Here is an 18,783-nt window from a genome sequence, read left to right as displayed (position 1 = left end):
CCTGGGAAGGAGGAGGGGAGGGACTCCAGCCACTTGCTGCCCCGCCCGGGGAAGCCCGCGCCCCTCGGCGATCTCACCGGAGTGGGTTCTCCCAGCCAGTCAGCTGTTCCAGGATGGGGTACGCTGTCTTTTTGATCTCTGTCGTGGCTCTGGGAGCTGTTCTGTATCATTTCTACTCCCCTAGTAGCTGTTCTGGAGGAGGAAAGGTGAGGATGGCAAGGCTGTTGAGGACGGTGGTGGAGGAGCCGGTGAAGGCGGAAGAGGGCACGGTGGTGGTTGGAGAGCCGCTGGAGCAGGAGGAGAAAGGGAAGGATAAGATGGCGGATGGGGCGCCACTGGAGCAGAAGGGGAAAGAGAAGGGCAAGATGGCGGCGGGCGCGCCACCAGCGGAGAAAGAGGAAGAGGAGGGCTAGATGGCGGCGGGAGCGCCAGCGGAGAAAGAGGAAGAGGAGGGCTAGATGGCGGCGGGAGCGCCAGCGGAGAAAGAGGAAGAGGAGGGCTAGATGGCAGCGGGAGCGCCACCGGCGGAGAAAGAGCGAGGAAGCAAGCCTTCTAACCTCTGAAACCTTGAGCCAATAAACACCTGTTCTTAGGCTAACCCACGGTATGATATTTCTTTTAGCACACACAAATAATATATACATAATATATAAATAATATATGTATGGTATGTATTTGTGTGTGCACAGACACACACACATAGCTTATTGGTTCTGTTTCTCTGGTAGGCCCCTGACTACTGCAGATTTTGGTAGTGAAAGCTTTAATCATCTTAGAGAATACATTTATTGTCATGAAAAGAATGTTGATAAAATAAAAGAATTTCTTGTAAAGTCTTAGAAGTAAATGAGGAGCATATTAGTGGAAACTGGAGGCAAAGTGATCCTTTTTATGAAGGTAGAAAACTTGACTGAATTGCATCCTGCTATTGGGTGGAAAGCATAACCTATAAACTACTGAACTTATTTAGCTGAGGAGATTTCCAAGCAAAGTACTAAAGGTACAGCCTGGTTTATCCTTGCTGTTTATAGTAAAATGTGAGAGAAAAGAGAAAATCAAGAAAGGATCCATTGAGCCAAAAAGAACTAGGATTGGTGATTTAGGAGGTTTTCAGCCTATCCATATTGCAAAGGATGGTTAAATTAGGACATTCAATGTAGGGATGCATGGTCCGGAGAGAAGCCCAAAGGCATGGCTAGGCATACCTGTGCTGAAGAGATGAGGTATGTGACTCATGAATCCACTCAAGCGTCTCAGCAGAAGCCAGGAATAGAGATGGGGTTATCCAGGTACAAACTAAGGAGAGCAATTTTGTCAAATAATGGTGAATCCATGACATACATGGGAGACTGACAACATTTTTGAGAATGTTATATCAGGAGAAAAACTGCCAGCTTGGATTGAATGGTACCAAGATACAGAAGAGGACAAGGCCATGTGAGAGCAGAGGCAGAGATTGGAGTGATGCATCTACAAGTCATGGAATACCAAAGATTGTCAGCAACCACAAGGAGCTATAAGAGAGGCATGAAACAGATTCCCTCTTAGGCACTCCAGAACTAATCAATCCTGACAACACCTTAATTTCAGACTTCTGCCCTCCAGAATTATGAAAGAATAAATTTCTGTAGTTTAAGACATCAACTTTGTGATAATTTGTTAAAGCAGCCCTAGGAAACTACTGCAGGCTCCTTTGAAGACCTAAAAGAGGCTCTAGCCATGTATTTACATGCGTGTATGCTTTTGTATAATTTACAGAATGAAAATGTTTTAATCACAATCCCCCCAGCTTCCTCTGAGCTCTTTGCCTCACTTGGATGCTTGCCTCAGGTTGGATGGTTACTGGAATTGAGTTGAAGATCCGTTTAGCCTGAGTTTAGTGGAATTTACTTATATGAGTGCCCCGGTCTGAATGTGGTGGACCCCAGAAAAGCCATGCCCTTTGATCCTCATTCAATATTGTTGGGTGGGAGCATTTTGATTGTTTCCATGAAGATGTGACCCACCCAATTGTGGGTGGTAATTTTTTATTAGATGATTTCCATGGATGTGTGTCTCCATCCACTTTAGGTGCAGTTGCTTGCTAGAATCCTCTAAAAGAGGAAACATTTTGGAGAGAGTCCATTTTTGGTAGAGCCATGAGAAAGCCAGCAGATGCCGCCATGTCTGCCATGTGCCCTTCTAGCTGAGAGAGAAACATTGAACGTCATCAGCCTTCTTGAACCAAGGTATCTTTCCCCAGATGCCTTAAATCGGACATTTCTATAAACTTATTTTAATTGGGACATTTTCTCAGCCTTAGAACTATAAACTAGCAACTTATTAAATTCCCCTTGTTAAAAGCCATTCTGTTCCTGGTATATTGCATTCCGGCAGCTAGCAAACTAGAACAACTGAGTTACAGCAACTCATGTGTACACTTAAGTTACTGCTAGTCAGTCTAGTGTAGCAATGGCGTCTAGGAATATTTCTACCAGTACAGATTCTCCCAGCATCATGATATAAAGGTCTTGATTGGAACATTGTCAATACCAGTACCCAGAACTGGATGTGGATAATGGAGTAAAAACAAGCCTTGCAATGTCCAAAGCCAGAAACTGGTCTATGGAATATTCTGTCAAAATTTGCAGCTCTTTTGAAAGAGACTTGATAGAGGTTTTCTTAAATTTGGCAATAACCCTAAACATTTACCTGATACTTCCCTAAACAAGTAGTGAAGCTGAAAGCTTACTTTAATGATCAAGAGTGAGAAACAAAATTTGATCAACTATGCTAGAGAAGAAGTTGAATTGTTCCAATTCATACTTAACTTTGTATTTGTAGTTTTGTATTCTTTTTCTTAACTAGGACTCCAAAGTTGTATAAGTTTCAGGCCCTACAGAACCTGGATCCACACCTGATTAGCCTGATAACAATACTTCATAGCTACAACATTTAATAAGTACCTCTTAAGTACAGTAAAGAGCCGTAATAGATACACTATCCCTTTTCATTATATTTCATCCTCTCAAACAACCAATATCAATTTTATAGCCAGAAGATCTTTAATCCAAAAGAGAGAAGGATTTCAAATGTGATATTCTCAGTTCAATGTGCTCCTCCCTTGTTAGCCAAGGATCTCAGAGCATTTTTCCAAACACCTCTCTTAAACTCCACGTATTTCCATTTTACAGGAAGAAACTATAACCCATAGATGCATCCACATAAAGCAGATTAAAAAAGTGAGCTTCTGAGTCCCTGACTTGCTAGGTTAAGTCCATATCATAATGTCCTGGAATACAGAACGCATTTATAAGGTCCATTTTTTAATTGTTAAAAATAACATATATACAAAAAAGCAATAAATTTCAAAGCACACTGTAACAATTAGTTATAGAACACATTTCAGAGTTTTGTATGGGTTATAATTTCACAATTTTAGTTCTTTACTTCTAACTGCTCCAAGACCCTGGAGACTGTGAGAAACAGACCTTTATACCTTCAGGCTAAACCTTGAGACGGTGACCAGGAACACCGGGTCACACTCTTACAGAACATACCTCAGGCAGCTCGTCTCCTACAAGGAGGCTTTGAAGGGTAAAAGGACTGGGGGCTAGAATGTGCTATTCTTTGAAGAGATTTCACAGATAAACAACTTAGCTTAAAAGGTTTTGCATTTTCTTGTATTTTACATATTGGCATAATTGTAATTAACATTAAAGATTAACTTGATGTTACCTCCTCCTGCCTTTTGAAGTAACCACCAATAAATAGCTGGAGCAAAATTAGCAAAGGGCTCTTGGCTCTAGAAGTTCGAGTCCCCTGCTTCCATTTTCAGAAATCTGTGTCTGTCTTAATTCTCACATCACCCTGACAGCAACAGGAGACTAAAAGAAATATCAATATAATGATTCAGCAATCATACTCATTTGTTAAACCCTATCTTCTCTGTACAACTCCACCTTCTCCTTTGATCTTTCTCTCAATCTTTAGAGTTATTTAGCTGATTCTTACTTTTTCATATTGGAAGGGGCTCCTATCAATAATACAGTATAGGAGGATGGAACTAGTTGATGTTCTGAAGAAGTTGACCCTTCTGGGTTTCAGGAATTATCTGACCTAGCAACACTTCTAAAAATTGTAGGTGCCTGAAAAGTAATCATAGTGCATGAAACCTTTTTTGGACATCAGAAAAAGCCCTAGATGTTCTTTAGGGTTGGCAGGAGTGATTTTGGTTGGATTTGGCAAACCATGACAGGTAGCAATGTCTAGCTGAAGTTTGTGTAAAAGTAGCCTCCAAATTAGCCTCTCAACTCTATTTGAACTCTCTCAGCCACTGATACTTTATCTATTATGCTTCTTTTCCCCCTTTTGGTCAGGAAGGTATTGTTGATCCCTTGGTGCCAGGACCAGGCTTATCCCTGGGAGTCATATCCCATGCTGCCAGGGAGACTTTCACCCCTGGATGTCATATCCCACGTAAGTGGGGGTGGGGGGTGTAATTATTTCACTTGCAGAGTTGGACTTAGGAAGAGTGAGGCCACATCTGAGCAACAAAAAAGATCCTCTGGAAGTAACCTTAGGCATAACTATAGGTAGGCTAAGCTTCTCCACTACATAAATAAGATTCACAAGAGCAAGTCTCAAAATCAAGGGCTTGGTCTATTGACTTAGGAGTCCCTAATGTTTGAGACAGTATCAGGGGTTTCCCCAATGATAATGTTTAATAGTTCCATATTTTTCCTCCCATCCCTCAATGGACTTTGGCAATACTTTTTGATTATCCGTTTAACATACTCTGGGATGTATCTGGGCATTACATTAAGCTATGCAGAGTTATAAGCCCTCATTACCATTCTGGGCTCCCTGTATTTGTGTTATTTAAATGATCTATTCAGGCAGGTTGAATTAGATTATGTGCTTCAGAAAATTTAGGTTCTGGACAAAATAAACATTTCTTCCTTTGGACTTATAGAGTAGGTGAAGTTCTAAAACACAAACAATGTCTTCCTTACCCCTGTATTCTGAAATACCTTAATCCTGACCTGATCAGCTTCATTCTTATCTCTAATTGAAGTCTGATCACTTTTTCAATTTCTTTAACCATTGTTGTACGTGGCAATACTAATTATATGGTCCATTTTGATCTCCTTAACCTGGTAATGCTCACATTAGTCAAGAAGCAAAAGTTTCAGGTCTTTAAGCAATAAAACCATATATAGGAGTGACATCACCAACATGATGATATACGACATCCCTGGAAAAATCTCTCCTCAGAATCAAACAATAAAAGGACAGAGCCCACATATTTGGAAATCTGGAGGGCAATAGATATTGGAGAAAGACTCCACAAATGCTGAATCAAAGAAAACCATCAAAAACAGAGAAAAGATGTACCTCCTGGACCTGCCAGTCTGGATCCCCCCCCCCTCATTTGGTCCCTCACAACTTAGAAGGTGCACAGAGGCAGCAAATCGTAGGATACCCCTGCTATGGATGCAGACTATAGAGCCAGTCACAGCAGTGAATCAGAATACCACCCATATCCAGACATAGTGGGACCCAAGTCCACAGAGACACAGAGCAGAATACCAGCAGCTGAAGAATACCAAATTCAAGTGTCCCCAGGGGGAAAAAAAAGAGAGACTATCACAGAACTCTTGACAAGTGTTGCACAAACAAAACCCAGTCTGATTGCTAGATTGCCTAAATGAAAAACAGACCTTTCTAGATTGACCCCATTTCATTCCCTGGTACAGAATACCCTAATGGAAAAGTAACTGGAAGAAGAAAAGCAACATAGAAAAAAAATGAGGGTGTGGGCAATTGAACTAAGATTCTGATCAGTTAAACAGAAGCTATGCTAGAGGTCTAGAATAAATTGTACTGATAGAAACAAAGCCAACTGAAAAGAAAACCCAAGGAAAAAAGAGTGAAAATAACCTCCAGATTAACTTAATCAAGGAAATCAGATGCCTAGACACCAGCAAAAACTTACAAGTCATACTGGGAAAAATGAAGATATGGCCCAGTCAAAAGAACAAACTAACACTTTAAACAAGATACAGTAGTTGAAACAACTAATTAAAGATATTCAAGCAAGTATGCTAAATCAGTTCAAAAATCAAATCAACAAGTTGACAGAAGATATGGCAAAAGAGATGAAGGATATAAAGAAGACAATGGATGACTGTAAAAAAGAAGAACTCAAAATCTTGAAAAAACAAATGGTTTTATTATGGGAATGAAAGACACAATAGAAGAGATGAAAAATGGGATGGAGACTTACAAAAGCAAATTTGAAGTGGCAAAAGAAAGGATTAGTGGACTAGAGGACAGAGTATCTGAAATCCTACACAAAAAAGAACATATATGGAAAAGAATGGAAAAATATGAGCAAGGTCTAACAGAATTTAATGACAACATAAAGCACACTAATATACGTGCTCTGGCAGTCCCAAAAGAAGAAGAGAAGGGGAAAGGTACAGAAAGAATAATAGAGGAAATAATCACTGAAATGTCCCATCTCTTATGAAAGACATAAAATTACAGACCCAAGAAGCACAGTGTACCTCAAAAGAATAGATCTGAAAAGACCTACAGTGAACTCCAACAGAACTGAACCAAATAGACCCAACACTGCTAGGTGCTGAAAATGGAATTGTATACAGAAAAAATACAATCAATGCATTTGCATTTTTGAATGCATAATTCAAGACATTTACTAATCAGATTGTCAAAGACAAAAGAGAGAATTCTGAAAGCAACAAGAGAAAAATGATCCATCACAAACAAGGGAAGCTCAATAAGACTGTGCAGATTTCTCAGCAGGAACCATGAATGTGAGAAGGCAATGGTATGTTTAAGATAGTGAAAGAAAACATGCCAGCCAAGAATTCTATATCCAGCAAAACTATCCTTCAAAAATGAGGGAGAGTTTAAAATATTTTCAGACAAACAGAAACTGAGATAATTCGTGAACCAGAGACCTGCTCTACAGGAAATGCTAAAGGGAGCACTATAGGAAGATAGAAAAAGATGGGAGAGAGAGGTCTGGAGAAGAGTATAGAAATGAAGACTACCAGTAAGAGTGAAAAAAGAAAAAATGAGATATATCAGAATAAAGTCACAATGCATGCAACAACATGAATGAAACTTAGAACACTATGTTGAGTGAAATTAGCCTGGAACAAATGGACAAATATTGTATAGTCTCACTAATATGAAATAACATTAATGAGCAAACTTTGAGAGTTAAAGTTGAGAAAACAGGTTATCAGGAGATAGAAAGAGGGCATAGATTGGGCATTTGATGCTGAAGGGGTGCACAGTGTTCAATAAGATTGATTGTAAAAAGCCAGAAATAGATAATGCAATACTATCTGATGCTAGCACAATATTGTAAGTACACTAAACAAAGCTGAGGGTGAGTATGGTTGAAAGAAGAAGGCTAAGGATACATATGAAACCAGAAGGAAAATAAAAGATAAAGGCTAGGATGATATAACTTAGCAAAATCTAAAGTGAATAATGATGGGGATTAAATGTGCAAATATAAAAAATGTTTTTACATGAGGGAGAACAAATGAATGTTAACAGAGCAAGGTATTGAAAATGGGATGATATATGAAAAAAATACAATTGATGCAAACTATGGTCTATCGTTAACAGTAACATTGTAATATGCTTCCATTAAATGTTACAAAGACAATATATCAAAGCTAAATATGAATAAAAGGGGTATATAAGGAAGGGGTATGGGATTCTTCATGGTAATGTTGTTTCTTCTTTTAATTTAGTTTAATTTAATTTTTATTTTTTTATTCTTCATTTTTCCCCTTCTTTTTTTGCAGAAGAAATGGAAACGTCCTCATATAGATTGTGATAGTGAATTCATAACTACGCAATTATACTGGGAACCATTGACTGTTTACTTAGGATGGATTACATGGTATGTGAATAAAACTATTTTTTAAATAAACTGAATGATACAAGTTCTGGTGAAAATGTGGAGAGATGTATCTATTCACTGTTGGTAGAGAAGCAAAGTGGTACAGCCCCTGTGGAGGACAGTGTGGTGGTTCCACAGGAGGTTAAGTCTAGGGTTGCCAGATGATCCTGCAACCCTGTTATTAGGTATTTATTTGGGAGAACTGAAATCAGGGATAAGAATGGACATTGCACACTGGTGTCTATGGTAGCACTATTCATGATTTGCTAAGGATGGAGGTGGCCTTAGGGTACATCAACTGATGAACAGAAGGGTGAACTATGGTGCATGAATACAATGCAATATTGAGCAGCTGCAAGAAAAAGATGACATGAGGCATACAAAGAGATGAATGAAACTTGAGGATAGTATGTTGAGTGAAATAAGCCAGAAATGAAACGATAGATTTACAATGCCTCACTAATATACATTAAATATAATGTGCAAATGCTGAGAACCAAATTTGAGAGCACAGGTTATCAGGGGAATATTTATTGTAAAGCTTCCCAGACTGGAAGTCCTTACTGCAATCACATCAATTCCTGCGCTATAACTGTTATTTCTAAATTTTGAGATGCTAAGCTCTTTGTATATAACCTGGTCATTCTCTGGAATTTCAGCTATATGTGTGACACCTGAGACTCAGGGCTAGAGTTCTGTAGCTATGAAAGTCAGCAATACCCCCATACAGTAACTGTTTTAAAAAGCTGAAAAAAAGAGACCAGACTTCAATTAGAGATACAATGAAGCTCATCTGTTCAAGACTAAGGTTAATCAGGCTAAAGGGTAAAGGATGATATTGACTCTACATTAAAACTTCAGCTTCTGAGTGAAACCAAAGGAAAGGACGTTTGTTTGGTGCAAAATTTACATTTTCTGTAGCACAATATCTAATTTAATGTGTATGATCAATTTATTCAAACACCATAATTACATGGAAGTTTGAATAAGGAGTGAGGTCTTGTTCGTTTGTACAGGTTAGTGTAATGCCCTAATAAACCCCAGAGTAATCTGGGAAAAAGATAAAAAAAAAAAAAAAAGTATTTGCAAAGTCCCCTTGAAGGCCTGGGTAAAAATGTGGAAATGTCAAACTTCCCCACCAAGGGAAGACCTGATATTCTCGGAAGCACTGGGGACTCCAATTTAACAGGTCAAGCCCTCGATTTTGGGTTTGTCCTTATAAAATTTATTCCTCCAAAGGAGAAGCTAAAAGTACTTTGAAATATGCCTAAGAGTCACCCCCAGAGAACCTCTTTTGTTGCTCTGTTGTCCCCTCTCTCTCTAAGCCAACTCTGCAGATGAACTTACTGCCCTCCCTCCTCTACATGGGACATGACTTGCAGAGGTATAAATCTTCCTGGAAATGTGGGTCAGGATTCCCAGGGATGAGCCTGGCCCTGGCATCATGGGATTGAGTAAGCCTTTTTGACCACAAGGGGGAAAGAGAAAAAGAAACAAAATAACATTTCAGTGGCTGAGAGATTTCAAATAGAATGGAGAATTTATTCTGGAGGTTATTCTTATGCATTATATAGATATCCCTTTCCAATTTTTGGTATATTGGAGAAATGCCTGAAACTGTTGAACCATAATCCAGTAGCCTTGATTCTTGAACATGACTGTATAACTATATAGCTTTTGTGGTGTGACCATGTGATTGTGAAAACCTTGTGACTGACACACCCTTTATCCGGCATATGGACAGATGAGTAAGAAAATAAAGACAAAAAATAAATAATAATAAGGGTATGGGATGTTCTATTTACCTTTTTTTAAATTTTATTTATTAATTAAAAAAATTAAGAAACAAAATAAAACATCAACATACATAATCAGTAATTCACAATATCATCACTTAGTTGCATATTCATCATTTCTTAGAACATTTGCATTACTTCAGAAAAATAAATAAAAAGACAATAGAAAAAGAAATAAAACAAACACAGGAAAGAAAAAAGATTATACCTACTATTATCCCTTACCCCTCGCTTTCACTGATCACTAGCATTTCAAACTAAATTTATTTTAGCATTTTTCCCCCTATTATTTATTTTTATTCCATATGTTCTACTCCTTTGTTGACAAGGTAGATAAAAGGAGCATCAGACACAAGGTCTTCACAACACACAGTAACATTGTGACAGCCAAATCATTATTCAATCATCCTCAAGAAACATGGCTACTGGAACACAGCTCTACATTTTCAGGCAGTTCCCTCCAGCCTCTCCACTACATCTTGAATAACAAGATGATATCTACTTGATGCATAAGAATAACCTCCAGGATAACCTCTCAACTCTGTTTGGAATCTCTCAGCCACTGACACTTTGTCTCATTTCCCTCTTCCCCCTTTGGTCGAGAAGGTGTTCTCAATCCCTTGATGTTAAGTCTCAGTTCATTCTAGGGTTTTTCTCAATCCCTTGATGCTGAGTCTCAGCTCATTCCAAGTTCTCTGTCCCACGTTGCCAGGAAGGTCCACATCCCTTGGAGTCATGTCCCACATAGAGTGGGGGATGGTGGTGAGACTGCTTTTTGGCTGGAGAGAGAGACCACATCTGAGCAACAAAAGAGGCTCTCTTGGGGGTGATCCTTAGGCCTAAATTTTAAGTAGACTTGACCTATCCTTTGTGTGGTTAAATTTCATATGAACAAACCCCAAGACTGGGGGCTCAGCCTATAGCTCACTGCTTGTGAGAATATCAAGAATTCAACTTGGGGAAGTTGAACTTCTCCCCGTTCTCACCATTCCCTGAAGGGGGCTTTGCAAATACTTTTCCATTCACTGATCGAATCACTCTGGGATTCATCAGGGCATCACTCTGGACAAACCAACAAAATCTCATGTCCTACCTGAGATTCCAAGTACTTATGGCGTTCAGTCAAACTATCTACATAAGTTATATTAGGAAATGCACTAGTGAAAACACAAATTTTGTAACAAATAAACATTTTTTGCTTTAGTCTCACACATTAAGGTGACATTTTAAAGTATTAATTACCATCTATTTTCAGCACCCTGCAATAATGACATTCCTTTGTTCTTCCTCATGCAAAAACACTTTTAAAATTGTACATTGTACATTTCACTATTATTATACACTCTAGGCATTCCTAGATTATACCATCTCAATCTTTAACATCTATCTTTCTTTCTGATTTCATTTATGTCCCCAGCTCTCCTCCCTCTATCATTCTCACATGTAGCTTCAGTCAGTGTTTTAACATAATTGTATTACAGTTAAGTAGTATTGTGCTGTCCAGTTCTGAGTCTTTGTATCAATCCTGTTGCACAGTCTGTATCCCTTCAACTCCAGTTACCCATCTAGTTACTTTTAATTTTATTCTTATTTTTATTATTTTGGAGTAATGAAAATGTTCAAAAATCAACTGTGATGATGAATGCACAACTATATGATGATATTCAAACCATTGCTTGTATACTTTGGATGATTATATGGTATATGAATATATCAATTAAATTGAATTAAAAAAGGAAAGAAAACCTTATATATGTAATTATATATATTATGCATATAATATCATATATATGTAAAACATTGGAGAGAATGTTCCCATGCCCTTAAACAGAATCATTTCATCTTTCTTGGTAAGGATGCATTATTACAAAAATTAATATCTTCATAATTATTATAAAAAGTAATGATTTATGTTGTGTAAACTTAAATCTCTTCTCAGGCAGAGAGTTGCCACTTCTTGCTTTTATCAAAGGATTTATCTTAAGAATCGTCCCTATCCTTTGATATACTGGTGTAGGTGAAATATTTGGCTTGGAAATTAAATCAAAAGGCTTGTACAATTGCATGTGAAATAAGAGTACAGCAATTCCAATTATGGGAGCTGGGAGCATTCCTAACACTGTGTGGATTTTACAGGACAGCACTGGTTTGGACTCCACATGTACATGAATTATTTTCTTGGTTCTTAACTGTGTTTCAAGAGAGTTGATCTTCCTGGAAGATTAAGTTCTAAAAAGTGAGGTGCTACTCTACAAGCTACTAGAATTGGAACTATGGATGGATGTGTGAAGCTCTAGAAACCCTAAGCTGGCAAAACAACAGCTGGTCCATTCCTAGAAATTCCTGTGTCCAATCCATGGAGAAGACTTGAACCAAGAGTTTGCCCCCTTCTCCCCTTCCCTCCTTCCAACAATATAAGAAAACGATGTTTAAAAGTGAGTAGTGAAGCAATGGTTCATTTTCCTGTTCCCACTGAGGAATTCTAATTATAGTATGGCTCGTGCTCTGAAGAACTGCCAGAATGCTTCCAAGAAGTGCCTCTGAGAAGCTCAACATTTTGGTCTGACAAAGAGACTTGGCATTGCGTTAGTGACAGGAGGTAGGCAAATTTTCATCAGGCATCTAGTGTGTGCCAGGATAGTGCTAGCACATTCACACATTTGCAAGCACATCTCAGTTCATCTTCATGAAGAGGAGATATCATGTTCCCCATTTTATAGAGGAGGACACAGAAGTTTAAGGAGGCTAGGTAACTTACCTAAGAGCATATAGCTTGAATGTAGTAGAGCTAAGACTGAAATTCAGCCCTGTCTGGGACTAAAGCCCAAGTCTGGCCACTGTAGACCAGAATTAAGCTCTACCGTCTTTAGCCATGCTGTAGAAGAAATAAGAATGAGATAGAAAACATGGGGGACCATGGTTGCTTATAAAATTCTTCTATTTCACCTTGTTCAATAATTTCACAGATATTTGTAAACCATAGGGCACCATCTTCATCTTCATTTTTGCCATGCCTGGATCTTTGGCCTGCATGCATCAGCTTGATGAATGATTTTGGGTCAAGAATGCTTCCCATAGTATGTTCTGTTTTTAATAAACTCCTCTCCTCTCTGTGGATTATAATATTCTTGGCCTCTAAGCACATGCCACTCACTAGTTCAATAATTTCTCTAGCCTCAGAATTATATCAAAGCCAATCCCATTAATCACTGCCAAGTGGTTCTCAGTGCCCAACAGCACACTGCCAGCAGAGAGTGAGGAGGAGATGGCCCAGAAGTGAAAATATTTGTCCTGAGATCCATTAATCCCATCCTACTATGAGCAACTCCAAGAATTAGTGAATACAGTATCACAATCTCTCAGAGAAAGTATTATTTAGGAAAAATTACACTATACTATCTGGTATTATATAAGTTTAAATTTCAGCCTTATAAAAGGATAAACATTTGATTGAATACAGCAAGCTTACCTTGGCACCACTGACATTTTGGGCTAGATATTTCCTTACTGTAGTGATAGGGAGATATCCTGTGCATTATATTATATTTGGCAGCATTAGGATGCTAAGCATTGCAGGATAGTTAACCAGTAGCATCATCCAATTGTGACAACCAAACATGTCTCCAGACATTGTCAAATGTCCCCTGGGTGGGGAGCAAAATTGTCCCCGGTTGAGAACCACTAGGATGCAGTATTTAGGAGTCTGTGCCAAAATCAGACGGAGGTTTCCTTAGGACTTTTCCTTAGGACTCAAGGTTGTTCCTAAGATCCCATGCATTATATTGGCCCTCTTTCCCCAAGCACTCCAAACATGTCCAACTTGCATCCACATGCATTTATGTCCTGCATAATAAAGAATTTAGTTTTCCTGAAAACAATTCTATGAAACAAATCTTACAAAGACTTGTAATCATACAAAGAACATATGTAATGTCAGCACCACATCTATAAAATATTGAACCACCCTGTTTTTAAGATTGAATTGCCCCAGAAGAGAATAAGAGACACTAGCTTGTTCAACTGACTCTGACCTCTAAGGAAGGGAGAAATTCATTAGGTAAAGACTTTTGTATTCAAAGATTACCAGCCCAGGCCCTACAAAGGACTGAGTGGGGTGGGGGTGGGAGGGTAGCACTTAGTAACTGAGAGACCGTGAAGGTCTCTCCCTTCTCCTTTCTCTACTCCTCCCCTTTTTCTACCTCCTTCACTTTCTCCCCACCTTCTTCTACCTATGGTATTAGGCTGATAATTGTCATTATAAATACTATTGATATAATTGACATAAATCAGGTTTATGATGGAGATAAAATGGCCTCATGGCCTCAATTCCTCAGGTATATTCAGAATGCAGATCCAACTGAAAAGGGGTGGTGGCCTCACTGAAATGACTATGCCATTGCCAGTGGAAGTAAGGTAATTTGTGCATGTGCTCCCAATGACTTATGGAAGCAAACTGGTACTGATGTGGGATTGCAGGCATCCTCTGATTGCCTACTTTACAGTCATTTCAGCAGGAGATGTCAAGTCCTAACACTGGGGAATTAAAAGACACCAAGACTGGGATGAAGTTTCCATTATTCTAGATGAATAAAGAATCATTAATGGTAACCCTTGTACGGCTTAGAATACAGGTGCAGTGTTTAGAAGACTCAAAGTTCTGCTCCTGATTGTTAACCAAGATATGCATAAGTGGTATAACTCCGAAAGCAACCAAGAAGGTTTAGGCAACTCAGGGCAGGGTGTGATATCTTCCAGAAAACTCATGGATAGAAAAACTTCTTGGCCCCCTCCTATTATTGATGAAATGTCCCCAGATAAATTAGCCATGAACCATTTAGAAAAAGCATCTGAACAAGAAACCAGTGGTTTCCCAATGAGAGGATCATACATACTCTGGATTAGCCATACTGGAGGAGGGGAAGCTAAGACATAGCGTAGTGCTATACTACATTAGCTGAGTAAGGAGTATCTACCTTACATGAAAGACTCCTTCTTCCAGAGATATTGTGAGAATTGAAGCACTGGATACTCTTTGCTAATGATCATGGCTACCTTTCAGATGGGGTGTGTTCTTAAACTAGGAATGCCATCCAATAAATTGAATTCCTCAGGTTTCTGGCTAATATTCAATCTAATAGATGTATGGTCTAAAAAAAAGTTAAAACCCATATCTTTTCACAAAAACTTCTTTCACACAGGAGAAGAATATCAGAATAATATAATTTTTTTTTCCTCAAAAGACTATGTAATCCAGTATTGTTTTAAAAGATCAGAAATTTCTTACCGAAAGCATATGGTCTGACTTTAGGTGCCTATATGTAATGCCATATATATTGGACATATACCATTAAATATCACTGAACCACTTAGAAAAAAATGTTTATTCTTCTTTTGTGAAATGTCTGTTCAAGTCTCAGTTGTTAGTATATTTCTAATGCCTCTTCAACATTTGCTAATCTCCCTTTTTAGAAAACAAAAAGCAGTCTTCAGGCTCAAAAACCCCATAGGCCACAGTATCTAGCCGAATTTTAATGGCATGGCATTTTTTAAATTACATTTATTTTTATGACAACTTCCTATTTGTGCTAAGTGCTACTAATTATATTTATGGTTGTATATAAAGTTTCACCTAAAATAAAGTCAAGTTAAAATGAATAAATGTATTGAAAAAAAACTGATGTTAATTAAACAACAGTACAGTTGAACCACAAGCCAAAAGTTTGGGGAAAACTGATCTTATCTGGCTCCCCCCATTTTACATGATCCAGAGTGTTATATGGCTTTCCCAAGAACACAGAGTCAATTAATAAAAAAGCCATGATTTGAACTGCAATCTCTTAATGCCCAGTTGAATCATTTATCATGTGTAGTAGATGCTGCGGTGTGTATCCCAGGCCTCCGTTTCAGGACAGAGGCACTCATTTCCCTTAGCCAGTGGGAATGTGAGCAATTGACAGCCTTTGGCTGTGTCCTTCTGTGGAAATAGCTCTCAGGTAAAGGGAGTAACCAAAGTCATGCCCCCTCTTTGGAGGCAGCTGGTAACATATGGTAGGTCAATGGTAGTGGGAGGGGGGCATAATGACTCACCTCTCTTGATTCAGGATGAGACAATGCTGAAGGCCATCCCAGTTTCAGAGCACTATGCAATCAGCTGGGGTCTTTGTGGAGACTGCACTGAAGATCAACTCCTTCCTCTGTCCATTTCTGCTTCCTTCATTCCCCAACAAATCTGAACCTTGAAACACTTCTCCCAAAAATTCCTGCATGCAAATCTTTGTCTCAGAATAGATTTCCCACCAGGGAATCTCTAAGATATCATGTTTCCTATCTATTTCAAAGGAAATTATGAAGTTAGTAGCAAGAACAGGGAGAAAGCCAATAAACATAAACATTTTAATTACCTGTGACCAGATTAGAATTGTATAACTCATTGCTAAAGGCTGTTATAAAACTTACAGAGCAAGAAATAAAATGGAAAATAATAATAAGTAACACTTATGAGTCTGAGGGAAAGTTTTGGTCAAAAATGAATTATCAGATCACAAATGACAACCCAAACATCAAGGGTAGTGTCAACTGTAGTCTTTAGTTCTACTTTTTAAGCAACTACAGCAAATACAGAGGTTCAATTATTGAATGCCTATCCACATCAGACATCTAATATTGTTTAGAGCATATTGTTTTAAAAGAACTTCTAACATGACTCCAAAGATATAAAATGGAATAAAAAGTAATGGGAAGTTTCCTCCTTCAGCAAATTCAACAAACATTTTATAAAGTCCTGCTAAGTATTTCAAAGAATACAAACCTGAGTAACTTATTTTCTCTATTCTCAAGGAATGGCCAGTATATTATAGTTTGGATTCATTATATCTTTAACTTTCTATGCTGCCTTATTCTCTCCTCTCCTAGGATTCCGATTAATTATATGTTAGACCTTATCACTCTATTGTCGGTACCCTATATCTGCCCTTCTGCATGCTCCATCCTTTTGCTTCTTTGTTCTTTCTGGATAGTTCCTAATGACCTGATTTTCAATTCTTTCTTCAGCTTCATCTAAATTTTAGTTAAGTCTATCAAATGAATTCTTAATTTTAGTTATTTTTAAGTTTAAGAATTTTCGTTTGGTTCCTTTTCAAATTTGTAATATCACTTTTTATTGTCCAGTTCCCTGACAAATTTTCATATTTGGCTTTTACCTCTGAACCCAGTAACCAAAGCTCTCTTAAATTCTGTGTCTGATAATTCAAATTTCTGAAGTTCTGGTGGTTCTCATCTTGTTTCCTGTTATTTCTTCTAGTTTTTACTCACATTGGCTTATCACCTTTTGCACCTGGTTTCCAAATGATATTTAGAAATAATATAAGAGCTAGAATAATATTATTCTACATCAACAAGAATTTTAATTTGCTTCTATTAGGTACCTAGGAGCTCTAGCAATCAGAAATCACCTCTTTAAGTCTGGAGATTTTCCTGGGCCACTCAGGTGTGTAATCATGGCTATAGTCTACATGAGGATTACCTTAGGTCTGGCTCACTTTTATTTCTATGTGAAGTCTCAAATCTCAAACCCAATTCAAAAGTGGGGATTAGCATACTAGAGTCCCCATTCTTGTCAAACCCTATATTCCAATTCCTGTCCTCCTAGATGTGCAAGGCCACCCAATGCTCATCTCAATCAGTCCAGCCACACCTTCCAAAACAGTAAATGTCTCCCAGGCAAAAATGCCAGAATATTTTGCTCTTCTCTTTGGGTTCCCCACCTCTCCTGGAGTCCATTTAATGCTAATTATCTCATTGGAACATTAATGCTTTTCAGAAAAAGTGTGTGGTAACCTGAAAAATGCTCCCCCCCCCCAAAAAAAAAATTCACATCCTAATCCCTGGAAGCTATGAAAGTTCTATTTTATAGTAAAAAAAAAAAAAAAAAAATGGTGGAGGTCTTCGCACATGTGAACAGGTTAAGAATCTTAAGATGGGATATTATTCTAAATTATCTGGGTAGGACCTAAATACAATTACATGTAAGGGAGCGGCAGAGGGAAATTTTACACACAGAGAGAAGGCAATACAAAGACAAAGCAGAGAGAGATTTGAAGATTATACTCTGTGAGCCCTGAAGATGGAAGAAGGTGTCATAAATCAAGGAAAACGGAGGTCCACTAAATGAAAAAGGTAGGGAATGCATATCTCGACATTAGAAAAGAAATGGAAACAGTTTCTTCTCAAGAGTCTCAGGAGGGAGCAACACCACCTGCCCAATGACACTGATTTAGACTCTGGTCTCCAGAACTGTAAGAGAATAAATTTGGGTTGTTTTTAACTATCAAGTTTGTGGTAATTTGTTATAGTGGCCACAAAATTCTTACACAACCTATTTATATTTTATCCATGTTTTAAACTGTCTCCAGTGTGAGGGTTGATGGAAATTATCTGGACTACAGTTATCAGGAGCAGAGGTTCATGAAGAATTAGAGATAGTTTTAGATCCTACTTCATCCAAAACTACATGGGCATGTTTTCAACTATAATATTCTATAATATGTCACAATTTATTATATGTCAACCCAAGTGACCACTACAGACCTCAAAAAATGTATGGCCTGGAATCTTAACCTGAACAGTAGGCAAATCTTCTGTGATTTAAATATTTTGTTTAAGTGCTGATGTATACTTATCTATGGAGAGGGTCTCAACTTATAGGAGATTCTCAAAGGCTTATCTGGTTCCTTTCCAACCAGTGAGCTCTGTGAGGGCAAGGATCCTGTCACATTTATTTTGATTCCTAAGGCCCGTCAAAAGTTTTTGTTGCATAAATGAAAAACAACCATTATTTTATACAAAGTAAAGCATAAAAGCTTTAAGAAATGTACATATGCTTGGGTGCTACATCAGAAAATGGGGACAGATCATTTACTTGTGTTATCAGAAAAGGCTTTTTATGAAAAGCACCATTTCAGTTGACCCATCAAATGTATTTATAATTTCTTATAACTATATATCGGATTCAAGACAAAATTGGGCTGTATACCTAAGAATATTGTGTCCAATTCAGAA

The 18,783-nt window shown here is 38.1% G+C and overlaps 1 protein-coding gene across 1 annotated transcript in view; it reads right to left on the bottom strand.

The window, feature by feature from the left end:
* The window catches only part of AGBL1 (AGBL carboxypeptidase 1), an 872,209-nt gene extending 854,679 nt beyond the window's left edge, over nucleotides 1-17,530 (bottom strand). Inside the window, exon 1 of the mRNA XM_077124136.1 lies at nucleotides 15,814-17,530. The gene's annotated coding sequence lies outside the window, so the exon portion shown is untranslated. The remainder of the gene's footprint in view (nucleotides 1-15,813) is intronic.
* Nucleotides 17,531-18,783: the final 1,253 nt, after the last annotated feature.

This window comes from Tamandua tetradactyla, chromosome 12, assembly GCF_023851605.1.
Source record: "Tamandua tetradactyla isolate mTamTet1 chromosome 12, mTamTet1.pri, whole genome shotgun sequence".
Classification (NCBI taxonomy): domain Eukaryota; kingdom Metazoa; phylum Chordata; class Mammalia; order Pilosa; family Myrmecophagidae; genus Tamandua; species Tamandua tetradactyla.
Note: the sequence above shows the minus strand (reverse complement) of the source record. Positions and strands in the feature narration are given on the sequence as shown.